The sequence below is a fragment of the Passer domesticus genome, chromosome 3 (assembly GCF_036417665.1).
Source record: "Passer domesticus isolate bPasDom1 chromosome 3, bPasDom1.hap1, whole genome shotgun sequence".
Lineage (NCBI taxonomy): Eukaryota > Metazoa > Chordata > Aves > Passeriformes > Passeridae > Passer > Passer domesticus.
In genome coordinates this window covers 39,302,775-39,327,714 of record NC_087476.1, presented here as the reverse complement: position 1 = coordinate 39,327,714, position 24,940 = coordinate 39,302,775, and the positions used below count along the sequence as shown (strand labels likewise).

At 36.4% G+C, this 24,940-nt stretch overlaps 1 long non-coding RNA gene across 1 annotated transcript in view; it reads left to right on the top strand.

Annotated features, from left to right (window-relative positions):
• The first annotated feature begins 91 nt into the window (after positions 1 to 91).
• LOC135296409 (uncharacterized) overlaps positions 92 to 24,940 on the top strand; it is a 42,165-nt gene continuing 17,316 nt past the window's right edge. Inside the window, exons 1-2 of the long non-coding RNA XR_010358475.1 lie at positions 92 to 248; positions 8,739 to 8,921. This is a non-coding gene — a long non-coding RNA (uncharacterized LOC135296409). The remainder of the gene's footprint in view (positions 249 to 8,738; positions 8,922 to 24,940) is intronic.

The following is a 24,940-nucleotide window of genomic DNA, read 5'->3' as shown; positions in this document are numbered from 1 at the left end:
GACAGAAAACATCACCCACAAAACTGGTAAGTGGATACCCATTGGAAACACGGAAGTTTTATGGATCAGTGTGTTGCTTCTTCACTAAAGAAGCAGTAGGAGAATCAAGACCAAGTGGACTAAGGGAAGGCAAAAAGAAGTGTCCAAAAATTGATTGTCTGTGAGTACAACAGCATGCCACCAGTGGTGTATTGTTCATGAAGAAGCTTTGGTTTGTGAATGAGGCATCACTCTTTGGATTAGATAAGGTAAAGACATACAAAACTGTGTCATAGGTTTATCTGATTTTTTTTTCCTTTTTGTTTTCAGAAGAATAGAATAGACAGGAGGACTTCACTCAGTATATGTCCTTTTTGCTTACTGAAATAATAGATATCTACTGGCTCGCTATAATTAAATTTTCATTAAGACATTTAAAATGTCAGTGTGTGTTCTGAATCAGTTTGGAGGAAGGCTGTAATATAATGAGAGGAAAAATGTTCCGAAAATGTGTGAAGGCTTTTGTTAAAGTTTTATTATTGTTCAGCAATGTGCATGCTAAGAGAGGATCCAAACTACACAGAGGCTACAAAAATTTGCTTTATATGCTATTTATAGACTCCCATCACCTCTCAGTGTAGCTGATTAGAATCACTTGTAGCTGTGAGAATGATTGTGTAATCAAAGACACATAAACATGGTGGATTTTTAATTATTCACACCTGCACACATTCTAAACAGCACATCCTGCTGTATCTTTCAGATGCTCTAAAAACAAACATTCTGTTCTGATTCAGTGTGCTATTTTTAAACATCCACAATTTGTTAGTTAAAGCACAATTGTCACATGGCTTGTTTGTTTTTTTTTTCCCTTTAAATATAGCAAAAAGCTCTTTATTATGCAGAGAAATGTAAAATTTTGTTTCATTTCATTTGAATGCATTGTTTAATCAGAACTGAAAATGAAATCTGTGGTGTGGTTCTCTCATAAGAAATCTAAAGGTAAAAGAAAAATGGATTAATTGAATATATATTTCATCCAGCAATTTGGAAATTTAAAAATTCCCCCAAGATATTAATTCAATTATTTGAAAAGAGTTCTTTAAAGAGAGCTGAAAACATACCAATACCTGTAATGTTACCTCTAATTCTGTGTTAAGGCTAAGAATTGTGGGATGCTGAAGGAAAATAATTCTTGTCATATAAGTAGTTGGACAGTTCTAACACCTAATTGAAATCACCTTTTCTAGTGAATGTATCAGATAAAACCCAAAGGAACATTCCAGTGTATGAGTTCCTGACTCACAGAATATATAAACAATCCTTACAGAGGATGTAGAGAAGCCACTCTAACAGGAAAAATAGCCATTTTGGTGCTTAATAAGCAAGTGCTTAGCTTCATGCTGCTATCTAGACCAACTCTGATTCTGTAATTTGTCTTTGTCTGCTTCAGAAAAGGCATCTGACTTGTGTCTTCCACTCTCTGCTTGTATATGTTAACTACACTGGGACACCAGCCCACTGTTGTCTCATAAGAGTAATATATCTAGAGAAGAGATGCTGATATTTTGTTTTGACTGTGATTTTATATGAACTGTCCTTCGCTTCTGTTTTTTCTCTATGTCTTATATATTCAAGGAACCCCTGGGAGTCTGCTTGAACTGTCCAGGCACAGCAAGGTTTACTATTTGAACTTACTGAGCCCCAAGGAGGCTGTTGGACACTCTCCAAGACAGTTGTCATAGCCACAGAATCTTGATGCTCTTTATTTGTATATGTTCCCCTATGTCATTCCCCCCACGGTGATAATTCACATTAGACCTCCAGGATGTTGCTGTTTCTGTGCCTTAAACTCTGTCTACATCACCTATCATTATTTTCAGGTCAAGCTACAGCCAGACCTTTTTCTTTTATGGTTAGTTGGTGCTGCTGCTTTTCACATTACCTCATCTGGCTCCCTTTCTGTGAGAAAAAACAGAGAAGAAACTCATAGCCTAATACTTTATTAGCTCTTTGCTTTCTCTCTTCCATCTTCCCTCTGGGTGGGCATCTTTTCTCACTGTTTTTTTCTTTTCCATTCCTATCCAAATACTGATAAAAAAGAAAAACCTGCCCAACACCACAACTCTGCCGCTAGATTTCTCTCCTCTCCTTTAATATTTATAACCAATTTTTTAACATTCCCTCCACTCAAATGCATACATTACTTTAAAATCCACCTATGCATTACACTCTGCAGAGATGGTACTGGCAGTTCAGCCTTGAGCAGGCAGCATCTCCAAACACAGCAGGACTGAGCTACCAGAGAGAAAAAATTTCCTTCTGTTGTGGAAAAGAAGGAAGAGGGAGGTGGGGAGTCCGAGTTACACAGAGGGGCTGTTTGTTCCAAGATGTGTGGTCACCCATTCTTTTCTACACCAGGTAACTTATCTGAGTTCATCAGTCAAAGCCCAAATGCTGCAAGTGCCACCAGTTTGTGGCTTTGCCCACGGAGGCAGGTGGCATGAGGGCTGTCCACAAGTGCTTGTGCAAGACTCTGCTGATGTATCTGCCTAAAAGCTGGTGGATTTAGCCCAGGAACAAGTAACCTTTCACAAGCTTTCTACAAGCAGCAAGGTCTGCCTAAATTTTTATTCCCTTCTATCTGATGCTGAATGGACAAAAATTAAAAACAGTATTGATGAGGTCTGCAAAACATGTTAACAATTTCGTAATTAATTCTAGCAAAAAGGTTATGTGAATGCATTTCTTCATAAAGCCCTCACTGGTGGAAAGCTGAATCCAGCTCACACGTGAGGAGACCCACAGAAGGTTTCAGTTCTGACCTGCTCACGCTCCTCTTCTTCTCCCTCTTCTGAAATGCACAGCTGCAATTTCACCCATGAACATTTTCTGCAGACAATGCAGTTGATTGTGAGGGTGTCCAAGCTCACTGCTCGCTCCTGTGTCTCTTCCCACCCTTCCTGTGCCACAGCAGGACCTGTCTCCAGCTCTCCACAGCTCGGTCCTGCCTGACCACAGGTCTCTTAAGCCAGGCACACTCTCAGCCCATGTCCCAGCCTGACTTTTACCCGTCCCCATCCCCAGTGAGGTTCCCCATGCCCTTCAGCTGCCCTGCCCCTAGGAATGGCACTGGGTAGTGGCCCTCCAGGAGCTCCTGGCTCTGACTGTGAACAGAAGACTGAAGGAAATTTCATGAGGAGGCATTTTACAAAAGCAGTACATTTAAAATAATGAAATACTCTATTTAAAATTTCTTATCTTGAGTTTCATATAGCTTTACATAAAAGCCTGCAATGCTCTGATTGAACTACCATAATCCTGCTCTGGAACAGGCATGGGAGTGTCCACCCAACTCTTTCCCACTTCATTTGTATCCTGACTCTATGTTTCTGTGGCTTTCCTTACACTGACAAATTCTTAATTTTAAAATTTTTTTTCAGGAGGCAAGGGCTGGGAGGCAAGCATGGCCGAGAGAAAATGCAGGACGTGGGTGGTCTATCTTTAGCTGCAGCAGCATGTTTTTAAAATTACTTAATCTTCTGAAGACATCCTAAGAAACTCTAGGTTCACCCTTGCTTCTACTAATACTCAGTGATCGTGATTGTACAAATATAAACCTTCATGAGAAGATTCATAGGTGACTTAAATAGGGAGTTATATCACCTCATGGATGGAAATCACTACATGAAAACAGCTGAGACGGGTTGTGTGAGTGAGCTGATGCATCATACCTATTTAACCCTGGAAATAAGTAGGGGGCTGTACTTATGGGCTGTAGTGGGACATGCAGAGCACTCAGCCCAGAATATGCTTTCCCTTCTTAATGAATAATGAATTCGTTGTACAATAACTTATCAGCTTATGTTTTGCTTTTTTTCTTTCCTTTTTATTTTTTTAAAATCTATATTCTTATTTCTGGACATATGACTTGTCAAGTACATGTGGATAGAGATAATTTATGGTGCATAAAGACATAGGTCCCAAGACACAAGCAGCAATGTGGAAGCAAGGTACCCTTATATTGATGCAGTCTATCTTAGCCTTAATGTCATCTAAAACTGATATATTCCCTTCATCTATACTCCATGCTATCCCTAATACATATATGTATATGTATATATATATATACATGAAAAAAATGGAAAACGTGAATGTTAAAATTAACTATGAAAATTGAGAAATATTAGAAGCAGAGTACAATTTAACATGAGATATACACACAAACCACAGCAGAGGGCACTCCTAAAAACCTTAATTAGAGTTTCCAGAACATATCAGAGGATATTAGTGAGTTGCTTCATTGGTAGCCATTAAAAAAAACTAAAAATCATTAAGTTATATAAAGAGCAAGATGAAAAAATAGGGCAGGGATGATGGGGGCAAGTGCAACAGTACTTGACACATTCAGGACAAAATACTTCTGATGGACTGTTGTTGTAGTGCCATTGCCATGTCAGAAGTATCTGCTCCAGATATGAGTCAGGAAAAATGTTTAATTTCTATCTGTCTGTTTAAGTGTATATATCATCCTTATTCAGGTGTCTTGCAGAGTACCAGCTGAAACTTACTGACTTTTGAAGTAGTCTCATACTTGTTCAAAGAGAATATCCAGGTTTCTCTGGTGCAATGTTACTGCCCCTTTGAATATAAATCTGGTATGTATTAGTGTTCCAGTTATCCCCAGCATTACAGGTGCAGCAGATTCTCTGTGTTTTTGCTTGCAGAAATTGAAAATTTACCACAGAGGGTAAAGAGTACAGATTTTTTATTGATGAGAGAAAAAGTTTCAGTTTTGAAAATATGTTATTTACACACAAGATGATATACATTGTTTTGATATAATTTTATAATGCCTAAATTTCTTTGTTTAATTTTCAGCTAGGAAGACCTAGATAGGTCATCAGAACTGAAGTAACACAACCTTCCTCTCTGTTTCCTCCAGTCCTCTACTTTTATAGTCCTTGGAGTCACTGCAGCTCCTTCCTGGACATTTTGTACCCTAAAAAATGTCCTACAGCCTCCTGCTCCCTGTTCTCCTTATGGGACCCATCTGAGTCAAAGCCTGTCCTCTCTCCCCTGGCATCTTAGAGGTACAAGGGAGATGGGCCCTTCCCTCTGCTAGTTAGTGAGTGCAGCACAGGGAATATAACTGGTCATATTTGCAAGAGGTGTTATTCATGTTATCCCTGATAACTCAGCCCTTTGCCTTTCTTCTTTATGTTGAATGTGTTTTACCTCAATACACAGTTTACCTATGCAGAACGGCCATGAAAGCAAGTTAACACACTTACAGAAGAAAAAAAAAATCCTCTCTAATTGGCTGTAGTGGTGCATTTGGCTTTTGTTTTAGCCCCTTTTGTTATGGCAAGATTTCCAGCAGTGGTTTTCTTTAGGTAGGAAATCAAACTAGTCTTTTTCCTGTCAGAAAGAAGAGGGCCTGCAGCTGATTGTGACATTGTTTTAGTGATATAGGAATCTGGAGGAACAGGGAAAAACATGTGCATAAAAAACTGCTCTCTCACTGATTTTTCAAACAAGTATGGAGAATTACATGTATTTTTAAAAACAGGGGTTTCTTTCTGTTTTGGGTTTGTTTTTTTTCATATGACAGGTACAGAATTTTCAATCTTGAGTGCTTTTGACTGATTTTAAGAATTATACTACTTTTTTCTTAGCAAACCTATAATAAGATAAAACATTCAGTAAGTGAAATCTAATAATCTCTAAGTTATGTATCTCTGCACCAAATCCCCAAGTCCTTATTAAATGTTATTCAGCATTAGCCCTCACACAGGTAAAGTCTCCTGATCTCAATTCCCATGATCCTATATATTATAAGGAATTCTACTTTTCAAGTATTTGCCATTGTCTCAAACAATGATTGTTTGTTCAATAAGTGATTAGCATGGTCAAAATGTTTTATATTATGTATTGTTTTTTAAGCCAAAGGTCCCTTTTCTTAAAGACTGAATGGCAAGAGAATTCAATTTCTTGGAATGCACACTGATGTAAGGCTAAAAGAGCAAAGTGGAATGGAGAACTTCTAATCCATTACCTACAGCAGGATCTTTGATTCAATCTAAAGACACTTTATTGTTACTAAAATTAGATTTGTTTTTCTTGGAAAAGTTTCTTTTCCCCTTGGTAAAAAAGGGTACTCAGCATTTCTTGTTGGAATCATTTCATGGCCTCTAACAAATGGTCTGCAGTCTGTCAAGGGTGGAAACACAAAAAAGCCTCAGTATTTTGTAGCCTGAATTTAATATTTATGGACACCATATTAAAAAGGACTATAGATGTTTTTTCACTGTGTCAGAATATATCAACACATTCTATATGAGATTTAGTAATTTTAAATAAATTCCTCAGTAGTTTTTGAGGATGTTTTTCTTTAGTACATTTAAATTATTATGATTGACTTTATACTCAAAGTCTCAACAAATTTCAAATAACGCACATTATCTGTGTTAGAACTGTGTATGACATCTACTAATGATCAGTAGGTTAAACCTCAAGTGTTACATGACTTGCAATTATAAAGGTCAGAGATTGCATCTCGAGTATAATTAGGCATTTGGGAATGCCTGTTCCTTAAATCAAATGTAGGAAAAAGTATTTAGTGAAAATTTTACTTAGGTCTTTTTTGGTGGCTTTTCACTGATGAACAGTTCCCATTATCTCCTGAGGATATGCATCCTGTAAGCTGAACAGAGATACAGAATTTTTATAGCTGAAAAATCCTTAGGAACTATTTTTAGACTTGGTCTTTTTGTTTCTTTTTTTTTAATAGTGACATAAAAATAACAAAGCTTATTCATATTTATATCAAAGGCATGTTTCAGGTATAAGCTGAAACTTTGTCAGAATGGATAGGCAGAATTCCTGAGCAGAATCCTGGCATACTTGGCAAGGGTGAACTTTTTTAAGCCACGAAAATATAAAGCAAATCTGTATCTTCTTGTATGAAGGCTGCCAGCTGCTGTTGCAGCAAAATGAATATATTAAAAACAGAATAATAATATAGTATAATAATATTACAATAATAATGATAATATAATAATATTAAAATGTATATAAAACAGTTACCTAATAAATTTGAAGGAAACTGTGAAATGATGAAAAATTACAAGTAAAAAATCACAAAATGCTAAAATCTTGAAATCTTCGTTAATATTTTAAATTTATTTCCTATATCAGAAATGAAGACTGATGCATTAGAACTGGGAATATGCACCTGCTGTTCCAAGCTTTTAGGCACTTAATATTACAAGCAGATATTAGCATCTAAATATATTTTTTAAAATGCTTTAAAACCCTTCATATTGTCATCATTACATCTTCAAGCTTATATCTTGGCATTATTCTCAAAATATCCATAGTCAGCTGTGAAAGTAGGTTTAGATCTCATGACACTTTGAGTTATAAAGTCTGTAAGTCAGGCAACTAACTGAGACTATAATTCAGTTTTCCAACTGAGGTGTTACAGGTATCCCTGTACCCGCCCCTCCAGGAAGAAATGCAATTAGACAGAGGCTGATGCAGAGAAAGCTGCAAAGAATGATGAATTCTGGGACTCTTTTTTTAGCATCTTAGAATAAAAAACATCAAAGACAGAGGTGCCTCTGAAGTACCTTCTGCCGGATCTCGCGTAGCAGCTTCTGTGCAGCTGGGATTTAGGTTTTTCAGCTTCCATTTCAGTTCATGTGAACAGGTCATGCTTTTCCCTTAAAATACAAGCAGGTAAAAATTCTGCCTTTCAGGAAAATAGTTCAGTGGCAGAAGCACACTGCAGGCATCACAATTCTTGGTACAATTCTCCTTAACCTGGGAAGATCTGACCTTCCATCCCCTCTCTCCGTTCTAAACTAATAAATAGGATGCACTAGGACCCCCAGGGTAAGGGGTGGGACATAACTCGTGTCCTTTTGGTGATACTCCTTAGGGGTCCCATTCATGCTGTTTAACTGTAACAAACCCTGACCTGGCTAGGCCTGGGATTGTGCCAGCTTGATAGGGCTGGTGTGGGCCAAAAACCATGCTGAAAGCAGGCTGATGATAGAAAAATACAAGAAATTTCCAGTACTGTACCCCATGTACTGGCTGTGCCTAATTTAGTGGCCTAGACATAGTCATTAATACCAATATAATGAGTTTCCAGGGTGTTCCATGTCCTCGTCATTCTTCTTGTTTGAAGCTGTGCTGCTCTGCAGCTAGGACTATTTGATTCAGAAATCCAGAAAGAGAACAAGTGACCTTGTCAATTGAGTTTAAAACACTCAGTGAACAAAGAGAAAACTAAATCTGAGTCTTACTTGCTTGACAAGAGTTCTCAAGGCAATGTAGAACCAGCAAACAGCACCTCCATTTCTCTCCTTATTATTATTTCAAAGAGAATAAGAACTGCTCAGTTCCTTGAAAGTGTGTCTCACCCTGTGTATTCAAAGTGGTTGAACTCACCTTCAGCTTAAGGAGATGAAGTATAGGAATTCAAAGATTTCCACATCTCCACAGTTTCCTGATTGTAATTCTACAATGCAGATTGCACTCACTTTAATATGCAAGGCTCTTTTTAAACCCTGGCTAATTTGTACTGCAGATTTTTCATTTCATTCACCAGACCAAATGAAAGGCAATCACTGAGATAAGGTATATTCTGCTATTCTGGTCTGAATTTTGATGAAAGAAAGATGCAAGGAATTCTTGAAGGATATTACTTATAGATTTGTTTTTTCTGTCATTCTCTTTTAATCACACAGCTTGTGAAAAATACGTATAAGTGCGATACTTTCGGGAGAAAGCCTGAGTGAGGCTTTGAGTTCCACGAAGCTGAAACACCATCTACAGCGCGCAGAAATGCTCTCGCTACAACCAAAGCCCACCTCAGGTTACAGCTGTCGGCAGAACTCGTGGGTCGCAGCTGTTTAATCCCCGCAGATGCTGTAAGTTTTGTCAATTATTAACGCATAGCAGCAGGGATTGCTGCTGCAGTTTTGCGGCTGGACCTCCGGCCGGGTCGATAAACGCGCTGCCCGCTCGGTGGCGGCAGAGAACCTCCTACAGGAGGAGGAGATGTTACAGGAGCCGACTGGATTAAGGTCCTGGTTTTGTTTCACTAGGGGAGGAGCTGTGTTTTTTCTTTTCCCTCCCCCTCCTCCCATGGTTGTGTTTGTTTGTTTTTACCTTGTTTGTTTTGCTGCGACAAAACAAGAATTACTATTTGTGAACTACTGGACTTTAAAGGTGATGATGTACTGAGAGCACAGGCAATTAAGTTGAGTTCGGGTTGATGCAGAACTACGGTTTTGAACTTCCATTATTACAAGTCAGGTCATTCCTACAGCAGTACAAACCCAGTATTTTACTGGAAAATAGAGTAAGTAGGTCCATTACTGAAATATCCCACATGGGTATAATAGGCATGCAGACTAATGTGGATTCATTATTTTTAACTGCTTATTGAACATCAGACTCAGTTGATTACAACTGTTAGTCCATAATAAGTATATCCAGTAATTTTAAAGTTAGGCATAGGAACAAAACAAAATGACCTACCTTATCAGAACACAGTGAGGCATCATAAGTCAACAAAAGTATAATTTCATTAGCAAGTTCATAAGACACAAATTGTGTGTGCACCAGACAAACTCCATGTGTCTTCTGTTTCTGAGTGAAAATTTAAAGGAAAGTTTAAGTGTATCTGGCTGGCTTAAATTTCTAAGGTGCAACACAGCTGAATCATGCAAATAAGACCACATACCTTTATTGCAATGAATGAATGACTGCTTTTTCTGTAGGTCACCAATAAAAATATATTAAAAATATAAAAATATATTAAGAAAGTTTAATAAAAATGTATTAAAAGAAAGCTTAGTTGGCAGGAAAGGTCAGTTGTTGCAAATTCTAGAGGCCTTCCATAAAGCAGGTTAGTGGGCAATAGGCGGATGGTATGAGATTAATATGGTTTTTTTTATGGACATCATCTAGCATTTAAAAGGTGTGGAACATGAAAGCAAAGATTAGTAGTTTAATCTATTTTTTTTTCCCTTTTAAGTAGCATGTTTACTGCTTGATGTGTTTCTTAATTGTTGTAGCACACAGTAGGAGTTGAGACAAAAAATTCATGATTTTATGAGCATGTTCAGTTTTGTTGAATTAGACAAAGCCAATATGTTATTTGAGAACAGATATTTAAAATTTGCTTTCCAGCACTTTCAGATTATCACTAAAAAAAAAAAATCAAAATAATGGAATGAAATCATGTCACAAATTTCTGATAACTCAATTTATTTGTGTGCTGTAGATGGCCCCGTTTTTAGTTTAGAATTTTTTAAATTAATTTTATCATTTTCCTTCTTCAAGGTACAAAGGCATTTCATCTTTTGTTTCACTCTTTGTAACCCTTCTTTTGCTGAAGCTGCAACAGTCCATTTACAAAGGATTCATTTTGTTTTGATTTTTGTTTCCCTTATTTGTGCTGATAAATGATATTATATGAATGTTAAACTTGCTTTTCCATGCTAGTATTTTCCCATAATTGAATGTTACATACAGAGGCATTTTTTTCTATCTGTGAAGACATATCAACTAAAATTTGGAACTAGCTTGCTTGCAGTTGTAAAAAACCTATTTGCAGCAACTCTAAGTCCTACCAGTGATAAAATGCTTCATTCACAACAGCACTCAATAATACAAGAAATGATGGACAAAGCCAGTAGATATGCTGTGAAATAAAAAATAGTACTTCAGAATTATCACAGAACATATATTTGTCTGATTTCTGTAATATTCGATATAATAATATTGAACTACAACACATTACAAGTACTTTGAGAAATTAATATTATAAACTTCAAATGTACCATAATCAGGTATTTTCAGTGATGCAAATGATATTTGAAAGTGTACTGAAGTACTTCAAGCCACAAGCTCAATCATATTAAATAATACCTTCTACTCAGATTGGTTTAATACAGATTTAAAGGGCTTTTAAAGAATTTTAAAATTAAATTTGTTATGGGAACTAATTTCAAATGTGCCAAAGTATCAAGTGCTGAATATGTTTGCATTGCTATCAAACCACTCTTAATGTTCTCACATTTCACTGAAAGTAACTTAATAAGGCTCGAGAAGCGTTTTCATATACTGAGGTAATTCCATGCAGTGTTGTGATTCATACTCATATTGTATTCATGATTAATATTAACCACTCTTTAGAATATCAGCTTGGTTGTCTTAAAATCTGCAGTTTTCTTAACTGATTACATGCAGGATGGAAGACTATCTTCTATTTCTTGCTGTGTTTTAGTCAGCCTATTCAAGAATCCCTTAAGTAATGATAAATGCCAATGACCGTAATTGTTTCTCACCTTCTTTGGCCACAGTGAGTTACTCTGCAGCTACTCTGAATGATGGGATGTCTTCCTTCTTCCTCTCCACATACTTTTTTCTACACTACACGTGTCTCCACCACTTGTCCAGTGGCATAGCCGGAACGCTTTTCTAATCCAAGCGTTCCACAATCACTTTCACTTTTCCACAGTCAACACGTACTGAACTTAAGACACTTTGCACACTTCAGCATGATTACACAGGAATAGCTGCAGTGACAGAAAGAGAGAAATCCGGATCTCAGTGAAGTCAATGACAGCTTTTGCACCAGGAATTGGATTGGTCATTACCAAACTTTTAAATTATGACCTAATATTCAGGTCAATTTGAAAATACCAAGTCTCTCACTTTTTTTTTTCTTTTTTTTTTTTCCTGTCCCTAAAATCCCAAGGAGAAATATAAATGAACATACTGTGAAATGTGCAGTGCTAGATTGCTTACCATTTTCTGCATGCACCCTGTGAACACTAAATACATACATGTGCAGCCAGTTCAGCACTCTACAAATATGGCAGGTGTGTTAAACTCTTACTGATACACTCTGTGAACAATCAGTGCATGCCTGATGATTTCAGCTTTACGTAATTGCAGAGAGGTTTAATTGCTTTTTGTTTTAATTTATTTTAATTGCTCTTGCTCTGATGGAGCAACTGTACTCCTGGGAATCCAACACAAATGATGAAATTTCTCCTCTCCCACCAAGATAAATTCCTTTTCCTCTTGGCAGAAAAAGAAAAAAAAAAAGGAAAGAAAAAAGAAAAAAAAAGAAAAGGCATGTTCTGAGAACTCAGGACACAGCTACATCAGAAGCAGTAAATTAAACACTGTCAAGACCTGTACTCTGTCTCTGAGGCTAATTAACACAAATAAGCCATAGCCATTACTAAACTTTCTTACCCTTTAGAATATGGCATCTGCATTCAAACTAGGAACTGGAAATTCTCTTTGCTTTAACACAAACTTCAAGCCACATCTGGGAGAATACTGGTCAAAATCATGCCAAAGCACTACTCTGACTACTTAACAGGATAAGAAAGGATTTGTCAAGGTTTAATATGTTAGAATAGAGTGGTCACAATGCCTTCAAGAGTGATGTTGGTTGTGTGAAAAGATTGACCTGAAAAGACTTCTGCAGTATTAAGCCTCTGCATTTGCTTGTATTTTTGCAATTAAAATACATTTCAGTTTGTGTTAGGAAATTTTGGCTTTCTTGACTATACAGCAAATTGTCATAAAAAGGGGTTGTCTTCCTTTTGGCTAGGAAAGAACTTTTTCTACTTCTTGAAACTACCCACAAATTCAGCTGAAGAAAAATAAATAAAATGCTTAAGAAATCGGAGGAGGTTTCAGCCTTTTCTTGGTGACAGATTCTGATTTTGCTCTGCAAGCAGACATGTTGGTGTTGGGATTCAGGTGCAATTCCACAAATTCAGGCCAGAATTAGACAGGTGTATGGAAGTTTATTTGAAGGGACAGGCTACTGCAGAGTTCTGTTTTTTCCTAGCTCAGAGCACGAACTTCAACAGAAATTTTGCCTCTCACAGCAAAATGCCATAGTCAGCAAGCTGTACAGCAGCCTGGAGTGTGAAGCTATTTCAATTTGTTTTAATTGAATGCTTATTAATTCAGAATGTGGTAGCCACCTACCTCCTCTTCTCAGATGAGTGCCTGAATCACAAGGTTTTTGATAGCAGGCATGAACAAATGAATGGTGAATGGTATAGTAATGCTTTCAAAATTTTCTTTTTAAAAAAGAAAATTTTGGACTTGAGACAATGCCCCTCTCTTGGTTTAGACCATTTTTTTTTTATTTTCAAGAAAGGTGAAAAAAAGTCCTAATCCCTAAACTGAATCTAGTATATTGAATTGAATTTATTTCTTTTAGAGCTGTCAGAACAGCAAGTACTCAATTACACATTGGATTTGAAATAGGAAAAAAAAGATCGCCCAAAACAGTCTTCTGCATTTTATTTTTACTTTAGTCTTTGAGATGAAAAAAAGCTGTTGCTTCATGGTACTCACTATTCTTTTTCTTCCAGTTCTCAACTGAAGTTTTGAAATTATTTGATCTTGCTTTATTTCCCATGTTTTAGTCGGAGAGTCAGCAAGGACACGAGCATCCTGCATATCCTGGTGTGTATGCAAAATAATAGGCTCAAAGCACACTAATGACTGCCAGTTCACGCTGTCTGCGGAGGATTACTGAGGATTACATGTAATTATCTGAAATTGCACACTGGTTTTTGGCAATTTTTTTAAAAAGTGGAATTGATAGGGCTTCTAGTTTCCTGCTAAGATTTTACTTTTATATTTTGCATTTAATATTTTCTCTTTTATGAAAAGAAAACACTGTAATAAATGAAAGAATCCCTGAAAGTCACTTAGGGATTAAACATATATAAAATTCAAAGCTGAATACAGAACTCAGAGACAATACCACTAATTTATTCAATATTTTACAGAATCTTGCAGAAAATAGAGTTTTAAAATGTCACTGATGAGACCATGGACTAGATTTTGATTTTCATTTCTGGTTTCTGGGAGTCTGTGTAGGAAGCAGTATAACAAAATTAATTGCAAGAAATTTTGGAAGAAGAAGGTGACACTTATTTTGAAAAGTTTCTAAGTGATTTCATGTACTCACATTGTCACACTCCCATCTTTTCAAGCTGGGTATTCAATCTAACAGTTGAGCCAGTACCATTTGTATACCCAGCTACTGAGCCCATATCACACCTCTTGTGATATTTTCGATTAGTGATCAGAAACTAGTTTTTATTTTAGTCTTTTTTATATTCTTTAGATGCCAGCAGTTACTTAAGTGATTCTTTTGCATTAGAACTCAGCTTATCTAAGCCTCCATAAATATTAGCCAAGGATGCCAGTCATTGTCTCTTTTTCTCTGTTTGGAACACAAAAATCTTTATGGTTCAAGTCTGTCTTCCTTTTGGTCAAACAGAAGAAATAATTGTGTGTGTGATGTGCTGTAGCTTTGTTTTCAACCTCCTGTTGTCACAGTACAAACAGATCCTTCTGCCAACAAGTTCCCTGTGCTCTGGCCTTATAGACTTGAAGGCTTTCCAGCTTTGGAAGAAACAACACATTTTTCAAATTTATTGCTAGAACAGTGGTTTTTATTAACACTACATGCCATTGTCTTAACCCTTGTTTTGCTTTTTCTTCCAATATTTACATACATACATTTCTCTTTACACCTCATATCAGTCTTTGTTTGCCAATGTTTAAAAAATAAGGGGAGATGATTACAGACATTTCTAGGTGAAATATTCTGATTTTGCTCTGCAAGCTGACATGTTGGGATCCAGATGTAATTCCACAAATTCTGGACAGAATTAGACAGGTGTACGGAAGTTTATTTGAAGAGACAGGCCCTTAATATTCCTGTTAAAGCTCTCCTCCTCTGTTGGCCTTAAGGATATTGGTGTTTATATGTAGAGCTTTAAGAGAGATTCTCAGTAAAAATGTTCAGCTTTAAATGTTAGTGGTGGCCAGATCCTGTCCTGGCCCTATTATTAGACATACTTCACCAGAAATTAAAAATTCTGTAGTTAAAACAGGAAAACAGAAAAAAAAACCCAAAACAAAACAGGACAAACCACCCCCCCACCCCAAAAAAACCCCCCCCCAAAAAAAAAAAAACAAAAAACAACCAACAAAAAACAACAACAAAAAACCCCACAAAAAAACCCAAGAAAAAAATGCTATACATGAGACAGGGCAAAACCAGGATGCTTTTAGTCTGTTGACAACACTTGAATCACATCAGCCCATCTCTTACTAACGCACTGGCAAAATGGAATAGATTCAACAGGTCTAGGTGTAGATTCAAATAGCTCCACAGCCAACAGGTGACTTGCTTAGCATAAAAAGGCTGTGCTGGGTTAAGGGACAGATTGTGTTATTTAGAAATCCTTGGACCATACTTATTCTCAGTGTTTATTCTGAGTGCTGGAATGGCCACTCAGCCTTACTGCAGCACGTGGTGTGTGTGGCATTTCAGGTTACTCTATGAATAAAAGTTATTTGCTAGTATTCAGTTTTCTTACGGTCCATCAAGAAACAGACCTTGTATTTTTGCCAGAGAAGGCCTCTAGCGATTTCTTTTGGTCTTTGGGTTTATTTCTCTACATTTTACAAAATCTGCTGTGTCTGAATTAAAAGGCTTCCGTAATTACAATGTCCAATTTTTCAGCGTATATAGAAAGCTTTATTTAAATTTTTTGTCACTGCTAATGAGTGATCTGAGATGATGACTGGTACATTCTAATTATATTTCCCAGTCTAGGGAATCACCATAATTAGACTTTGCAATATAATTCTTGTCACTTTACCATGAATCCAAAATTCCTAGTAAAATGTTATCACAAGTTCCAAAAATTCATCAAAAATCCCATCTCTGCACCCATATTACACCTTCATTAGCAAATCTAATTAGCAGGACAGTTACAGGAAAGGAAGAGGAAAGAAAGCTTTAGTTCAGTATCAAAAAACTAAGTATTTGACAGACAATGAAAATCTGGGTAAGAGGATTCACAAAGCAAGAACACTGAGTGAAAATTGACACAATATTTAGTGGAAGATCTGAAACAATTTAGCATATTTTATAGGCTAGTAAGAAATATTTCTGTTACATCTGATATGCTTTGCAATACTTTTGATACTGTAATGATTAGAGACCTGTTTGGAGCTCTCCTGGTGAAACCAATGTTTTCAAAAGTATCAAAAATATGTTGGTTTCTTATCTAAAAGTGTCACGATTTCTTATCTCCACTCTTTGATAAAGTAATGAATCCTGCTTGGTCTTTTTTACGTAACTTTCATCTGAAGACTATGCAAATATTATTGGTCAAGGTAAAAGCTTAGAAATATAATTTCTTTCTAAAACCTTGTTTTAAAAAAAGACTTTCAAATACTAAAGAGGATGTTAAATAGAAAAGTCCCTTTGATTTCCTTTGGGAACTGACTGTGCCCTTGAAAAAACTCCGCTGAGAATCAGTCAAAATTGGAGAACATCCCAGAGTACCATCTCAATAAAATCCTTTGGCTGCCCTGTATCAGATGATGAGGCTGTTAGGGCGTAGATGTGTTGTGCGTAAAGGAAAGGACATAATTAGTTTTTGAGGTCATCCAAAACTGTAAAGGCTGATGCTGACTGAAGGGGAATAAATGGAATAAATGCATCAATTTTATTATTTATTAGGACTGTTTTGAACTAAAAATTACGCATGAGTTTGGTAAGAGCGCATGTTGAATGGGTTCATCCAAAAAGGCAGCATATGAGGCAGACAAATCTAACATTTCAAAATGTCTATATCATTCCAGCTTTGTCAGCTGGTGTAAATTCATATCATTCCACTGAAATCTAAGGGGTTACTCTTGTTCATGCCTGCTGAGCATTTGGGCAATTAAGTATCTGAAATCCGGGCAGTCATGTCAGATGTCAAGGAAGATGCCAGTTTGAATGGAAACACAGAGTTAGTGAAATCCTCCACATGCAGTTAGTGGGCTGCCAAAAGGTTAAATCAATGCACTTGATAAAAAAAAAGGGGGGATAAAAGAAGAAAAAAAATGAAGTACTTCATCGTTCAACACTCAAGGAGTTAAAAGTGAATCAAGAGCTCATGAAAGGTCTAAATGGTGAGGTTGGGAAGTGCCAGAGAGAGTTACTTGGGAAGTTGCTCCTGTTGCAGGACTATCAAGAGGCTGATTAAGCTTCCCACAGTCTCCTCTTCCTCAGATGGTTTGTAACCTCTATTAAATCTAAAACCTTAAAATGTATCAAAGGTCAAAACAGTTCAGGACAGATGCCTTCGGGATTTAAGAGTGACAGTTTATAAAGGGAATCTAGTGCTAAAGTCAGGTCTGAACAACAGTACACTGAGCACATCAATCTGCTTGGATTACAAACAGTTTTTGGGATTTGGTTGGATAGGAAATTTATACCTATGGAAGATGATGACTGTCCTAGCAATAGTGTTGAGAACATTCATCACGCTTTTTAGAGGGCACTTTAGATAGCAGTGTCTCATGAACCTCTTCAAGCCAGGTAAAAATCCACCACCACCAAAAAAAACAAAACCCAAAAAGCCTGTGGGAGAGCTGCCTTCAAACGGAGAAGTTAAGAATGAGAATGATTTAAAATCCAGATTAGAGAGGATCAGCAGCTTCTGTCACGATGCCGCAGTAGATGAACACAGACCCATAAACAAGAAGTGAATTGTTAACATGTCTAAGAGCAGCAAGTGACAGAAGTAATTCCGCTCCAACATGTGCTTGTGACGATTCTGCTGCACCCTGTTGCATTACAGGAGGTAGATGTGTGAGAACCAAGGACTAATTAGGGGAAATAGATTAGCCTTTTAAATTGGCCACCTGGTATCCACCCAGTTCCTGCACAGCTATGGACCCATGCTGCTCATTGTAAGAAATGTGTAGAATTTTTGGGTTTTTTTTGTTTTATTTCCTATTACTTTTTTTTCCCAAAAAATACCACCTCAAAACTAAGCTTCATTAGGACTGTCAGATTAAAATCATATCAAAATCTAATTAATCAAGGCAGATTCAATATAAAATTAAAATTAAAACATTAGATTAATTATAAAGTATGATTAATCTTTATAAATTTGAAGAAGTTTCCTGTCTTCTTGGGTATAAGTTCTAATTAGATAATTTGGTCAAGTCAATCAATACAATAATTTGAATGTTTAATGCTGAATCAAAATTAATGTCTAATTCTTAAGCCAAAATTTCAAGAAAAATATAAAAGTTTCTTACTTAAAATTCTGCTCTTGTATGAAAGCTAAGTGTTTCCTGCCTCAGAGAAGATACTGACTAAAAGTTCAACAATCACCACTGGTAAGAAATTGTGGTGGGAAACTTTAATCTTGGTTGGGCTTTAAATGAAGAAAATAGAGCATAGTTTTATGGTTAATTTTGAAAGACAGATTTCAAGTGAGACTAAATCTAAAACTATTGGGTTTTGTGCTTTCTCCAATATGAAAATTAAAGAGGTCTATGAATGTGCCTTCAGAAACAACGTTTAGAATTTCAAGCCAATACTTAGCATTTATTAACATCCTGCAAAATGGAAAAAAAGCTCAAATTTATGATTAGTAGACTGATATAAAATTGTTCTGAACAGCATTTTATGTTGATCTTTCCCTTTTGGAGTTGTCAAATACTTTATTTCTGGGAACAGGACTAGCCAACATAGTAACAACTGCAATTTGTTACTGCTCAATGTCTGATACAAAATATGCCTAATAATTTAATGCAATACTTGCAAAAATTTGGGTATGGAAATTAACTTACTAATAAAAGTGTCATTTAAAAACAAAAAATAATTATTTTTTATTAATAAGCTATTTCAATGTTCCAATATTTATATTTTCCATTTTTTGTCATGTTAGATCTCAGTTTAACCAAAATTTATAAATTTACTTTTCTCCTACCCTGCAAAATATTTTATTTTGTATTTTCGGGAATGAGGCTACAAATTTCTTGCTTATGAAAAACTCAGTCTCAGCTTTAATTTGACATTTGGAATACTTTAATTTATCATGAGGAAAACAGTATTTTGCTGTTTGTTGTTCATTTTGGTATGTTTTGTTTTGTTTTGGTTATTTCAGGGTCAAAATTATGAAGAGGAGCTACTTTGTGTTTGAAACCTAGAAACCAATTTTCTGGTACATTGACCCTATCCCAGTACTAATGTTTTAGAGACAAATAGCACAAGACACTCAAGATCCATCTTCAGAATCTGAAAATACAAGGCAGGTTCTGTAGTCATTTGTATATTTGAGACTCTGTATGTGTATGTGTGTATTCACATAGACACATGCATATATAGATATAAAATTTATTTATTTATTTATTTCCTTATGACACAAAAGACTTCAAATGTAGTAAAACTCTTCATACTTTCATATCTAATTTGAAAACCTAGTATTTTATAGTAGATCTCTTAGGCACTACTCTTAAAATCTCATAATCTCTTTTTAGTATATCCAAATTTCTTTCATGGTGTTGTTCCAGTTGCTTCCTTATTCTGCTGAAGCGTTGAAAGAAAAAGGAATAAAATTCCTTCAGTCAAGATAAAGGGAATATTAGCAATGATAAATAAGATGTCTTGCATGTAACCAACAGACATTCCTTCCTACCCCTTTCATCATAAGCCAGAGAAATAAAAGCCAGCTCCTTAATAAACTCTGAGAAAGGTTAATGAGTCTGCCTTCAGTGAATCATGGGAGGGAGAACAGAGAGGTTTCTCTGTGAAGGATCACTCAGAGAAAATGCCTTGCTGCTCCTACTAACTTCTTTTAAACGGAGCAGGCAGAAGTTCAAAGCCCTGCTCTAAATACAGTAGTGGTGCTACCACATGCAGCAAGTGAAAATCTGTCAGCCAGCCATAGCATTAAGCCTAAAATATTCTACCTCTAATCTAATGTCAGAATTTAACACCATCACTCAAGGAATAATCACTTACAATTAGTAACTAAATTGAATGGTCTTTTCTACAACTTTTGATTCATATTGTGATGTGTAGGTAATTTTATTTAGATCAGTCTTTCTAACTTGATTTAAGACTTTAATTATGGAAATATTATTTGCCCTCCATTTCCCCTTTAAAAATGTACTGCTTTCCCTGGAAGCTTTATTTTCTTGGTAATAGAATTTAATCTGAGGTTAATGACACATAAATTCTACCTGAGTACTTAATTCCATGTTTAATTTTTGCTCTTTTTTTTTTTTTTTTTTTTTTTTTTGGTTTAACTTAGTTAAAATAGGCTGTGGTAGAACTGAATTTAGCCCTTATGTTTTTAAAGCAAGTGAGCAAGTGGCTTTAATCACAGTAATTCCAAGTTCATAGGTAAAGTGCATTGCTTCTTGAGGAGCTCACTACAGATGTTTAGCAGGACTGTGTTTGTCTTTATCCTTTGATTGAATGAGAAGGTCATCACAACACAGTTATAGTAGGGAAAATGGAACTCTTAAGATTTTTTTGTTTGTTTGTTTGGGAATGCACAGTTCTAGCTCATTTTTCTGTTCATATAAAACTGCTGATATAAAGCAGATCCAAGTGAGTTTTGTCTTGTATGGAGAGTTACAGTGAAGACAAGCTCTTTTTCCCAAGGCAACACCAACTCATATTTGCCAGAGACCAATGAAGCCATGCCATGGCTCCTTACACCAGGGAAGGACAGAAAGAGCTATATTCTGATGAGAACATCAACACATTTTCCACAAAATAAATAAGTGGGAAAGCAAAACATGTATTAAATAAATAGACAAAGCCATGCTTAGCTTTCTGGTAGGCAGAGAGCCTATCAGATCATTGCTCTCTAAGGCTCTGCTGTATGTCTGTACCTAGCTCTTGTCCCAAGATTCCTATATTGTTATAAACTCTCTGGTGGATTTTTTTGCTCCCTAAATATGTTCAATGTGTACAGCAAAACTGTTGCTTGATCTTCACTATGTTCCTGATTGTTCACATATGACAAAAAAATAACAAGAAGAAGAAGCAAAGACAGGTGTAGTACAGGTGGACGAACTGCTGCCTCAGGCAGCAGGATGATTGGATCACAGCAAAATCATGGCTTTGAGAGGGGAATAGAAGGAGTGAGCCATTTCAAGCAGGATTCTGCAGGAATTTCAAGGGATGGAGCTGGTCCTCCAGAGTAGATGCTTCCTGGACTGGTGGGGGCTCCCATAATCCCAGCAATAGGAGTCTATCTATGCCCGGCTTTTCTCTGAACCCCATTCTGACTGCTGCTGCTGGGTGTGGAGGGGACACACACTGATTTATTTAAAGAGCAGGATAAACTGTCAAGTGGCCATACTCTGTCTCAACATTTTTTTGGGTGAACTGGCTATAGCATTTCTTTTTAAGAGGAGACAGATGAGTTTTTGAGTGGGACTAGAGAGTGGGCACAGCCCCCAAATAGCCCCCAGTCAGTTGGGCAATAAAGCTGCTTGCTGAGGACAGTGCCTGGGACAGTCACTGCCTGTTCTACCTTGCTGAGAAGCCTGAAACCAGCGCTGCACAAAGAAAGGAAAAACCCAGGAATCTCTAAATTCAGTCAAGGAGGAGTCAGGTATTGCTAAAACTGCTCAGGAAGTCTCTGAAATGATGAATTCATCAGCTTTACTCTGGCCTTGAGAAACACCAACATCCCACACAGAGAAAGAAAAAATATATCTCCAACCAAAAGCCTTGGGGGGTATGTGAAGAGGTGTGTATGGGTTAAATCAAACCCAAGCTATTCGCAATGGTGATAACATGAGAACCAAGGAGAGAATGCTCAAAATGAAATGGCAGTCAGATCAGAAAGCATTCATGGAATCACTAAAACAAGTCACTGTGTCAAGAAAGAAAAAAAAATGGCTAAAAGAGTTAAAATAGCACTCTTTGCAGTGCTAGCCAAAATAGAGTATTTCAAGAAATCTCTAGATCAGTAATGAAAATCCAGCTCACAGACCCAGAATATATTATCAAGATCTGGAGAAACATGTAGGAGAATCCAGCTGAGCTGCACAACTTCAAATGAATTCAGCTGGAGATTCTATAACAGGAAAATGCAAACACAAATAACAAAAAATTACTAAGACAACCTTTAAAACACAGAACTGGAAAGCGCCAAGACCAGATGTCACCCATGGTTTGGGATTAATTGTTTTTCTCTGCTACAGTCACTGTTTCTATGTGTTTCATAAGAAGAAAAATCATTCAAAGGATGACACACAGAGCAGAAGAGCACCAGTACTGAAAAACAAAAGCAATCAAGTGTTTTGTAACTACAAATAAGTCACATGTCTCTCTTCCTTTACCTTCCTCAGAAACTGCTAAGGCTGGGTTTATGATGTCAGATTTTGAACTGTGCTTGACACTTAACATACGATCAAAATGTAGACAAATGAAAAGCAAAAGACATGAAGGCTCTACATCTGATTGACTCCTGATTTCAAAGATTGTTCAGTCCGAGTCAAGAAACTGTAGCTGCAGAATTTTCCTACAAAATATTTGATTCGGGAGCCTCTAGGACTGTTGGGACTGTTTCAGCTTTTACCTGGGCGTCTAAAATTATAATTTACCAGGGAGCAACAAGAGCTACAAGATGTCTTTTCTTACAAGATTATGCAATGTCTTTTTGGGAAATGTTGCCTTGTAAGCTGTCATTTTGTCCTTAAACTGACCCCTGGAGCAAAAAAGGAAACATAAATCTTTATATTCCTAGATTCATCTCGGCTCATGGGCTTCTGAGACTTTGTCAGGGTGTCTCATTGCATGTACATCCCTTTTTTCTGCAGAAAGAAAGTATCTCATATTTCTCAGCCTCCTTAACTTCAGTCTTAAAAAAAAGAAGAAATTTAGAGTCAAAAGCAGGAATGTTTGATCAAGAGATGCAAACACTGAAACTCTTGATTAGAAAGCCAAAAACATTGTTAGAAAAATGGGAAATTAAAACAGTAAAATGTGTTCCTTATTACCTTGTTCACACCAAAGATACCTACTCTTTAAGTTACCTGATATATATATATGGGCTGAAAAAAACCAACGCACATTTCAGGTGAGTATTCATGCATCTTCTAGATGCCAGCATTCAGGATGGGAACTAAAATTAGTTCAGCAACCACTACATTTATGTCCTTTCTCAGTTTCTGCTGTTTTATTTGAATTCACTGTGTTCAAGATTTTTCTCTCCCACTTCAGTTTTTATATGGATCAAACTGTAGCTGCACTGAGCTGCACTTCAATACCTTATCAACCTTCATAGGCACTGCCGTAGTTTCATTTTGTAACTTGTGAATTCTTTCTAATTTACATGTCTATCAGCAACATTTTCATGATGCTATAAGACATATATAATACAATATATTTCCTGAATAAATGTCTCATAAAATTTAAAGTCTCTAAGTTTGCCTCGACCTTTTATAGAATCATGACATTACATTAATTGAACAACAACCTGATCCTCAGAAATATTTTTTAAAAAAATCATCTTTTCCAAAAATTTTGGAATGCATGAGAACAGTATATAAAACCAGTAAATTTGTGCAAATTTGTGTAAATACACAAAATTTTAGGGTATTTGTCTATCAGCACCACTGATATGAAAACAATAACAGAATTTAAGAAAAGGCTGCATCAGCCAGCTCATGACATTGAAGTGGATGCTAAATTATTTGGCAGAATCAGGCCTTTTCAGCTGCATCATAAAACTGGGCTTAGGAAAAACTGACAGCACTAAAGAGAATGACAGGCAATCAGGAGATGTAGTCTTTTCCTTCATATAATACACCAGCTTAAGATCAGCTTTAGAGATGACAGGCAAAACCCTCTTAGATGGGCAAAAGTGTTAGGAAGCTGATGAGTGTTCTGCTAAATGATCCAGAAAAGACTGCTTAAAACTGTTCATTTGTTTTAGACTCACAAACCCATCTCTTCACACAGATTTGCTAGCACATCATGTTTTCAACCAGCACACAAATGATAAAGATCCAATATATAGCAAGATTATGTTTCTGAGTGGAACTGGCAGATTTACGACAAAATATTGGGGTGGTAAAAACAAGCCTTCCCTGGCACCTACGTGGCTAATGCTACCTCCCTACAAAAGTGAGGTGTTGGGAATACTGGCATGAAAGCAGGAAACACTGCAAGAACTTCTCACCAAGTGACCAGCTAGATTATTAAACCACACACTCTATGAATATGAAGGCAGGTGTAAGACACTGTGTAAGAGGTTTGCTTGCCTGAACATAGAGGTCCTGTTTGCTTTTAGACAACCCAAGATATTTTACCTCACTGACAGATGAAACTCCCAAGCTGCATTAGATGTTAGTGTTTAGGCACCTTATTCTGCCTCACACCCCAACAATTGTGCTTACGCCTGGTATGAACACCTGTCAGATAAGAAAAATAAATTATTGAAATAAAGTAATAAAATAAATAATTTTTTAAAGTCTTCTTCCAAGTATTGATCTTTAAAAAGGGGGAAATAGTCAACCTTTAAAGAAAGCAGAGATAGGATCATCTGCAACTCATCTCAAAAGTAACCATGACATGCCTTCCATCAGAAATGAGCTTAAAAGTGGTGTTATTATGAAGAGATTTTTGTCAAAAATAATAATCTATCACTCACATAATAAGTGAGTGGTAGATCTCACTGTCTTCCTAAAGGTCCAGTTGCTTTGACATCTATATGAAAAATTGCACATGACAATGCTGGTGCATGAAGTTGTGATTTGGCATAATAGGGATCGTGGTGCAATAAAACTGCTCTGATTATACCTGAAACATTTATTTGAAAGCTTAGGATATATATCAGTTTATAACAAAGTGTCATAACTTCAATATTTAGAATGTGCTGACTACATTTAAATCTTAAATGTCTTTTCTTAGCGCTACTCATTCAAGCAAAACTGATTGACTTCAAAAGGTATTTTGGCTGAGTTAGAAGCTATGGACTCTGTAAATATCTAGCCCAAACAAGGTGAGGATAGAGCACAGCAAACATAATTAAAATTTCAAAACAAAGATTAATTCAGC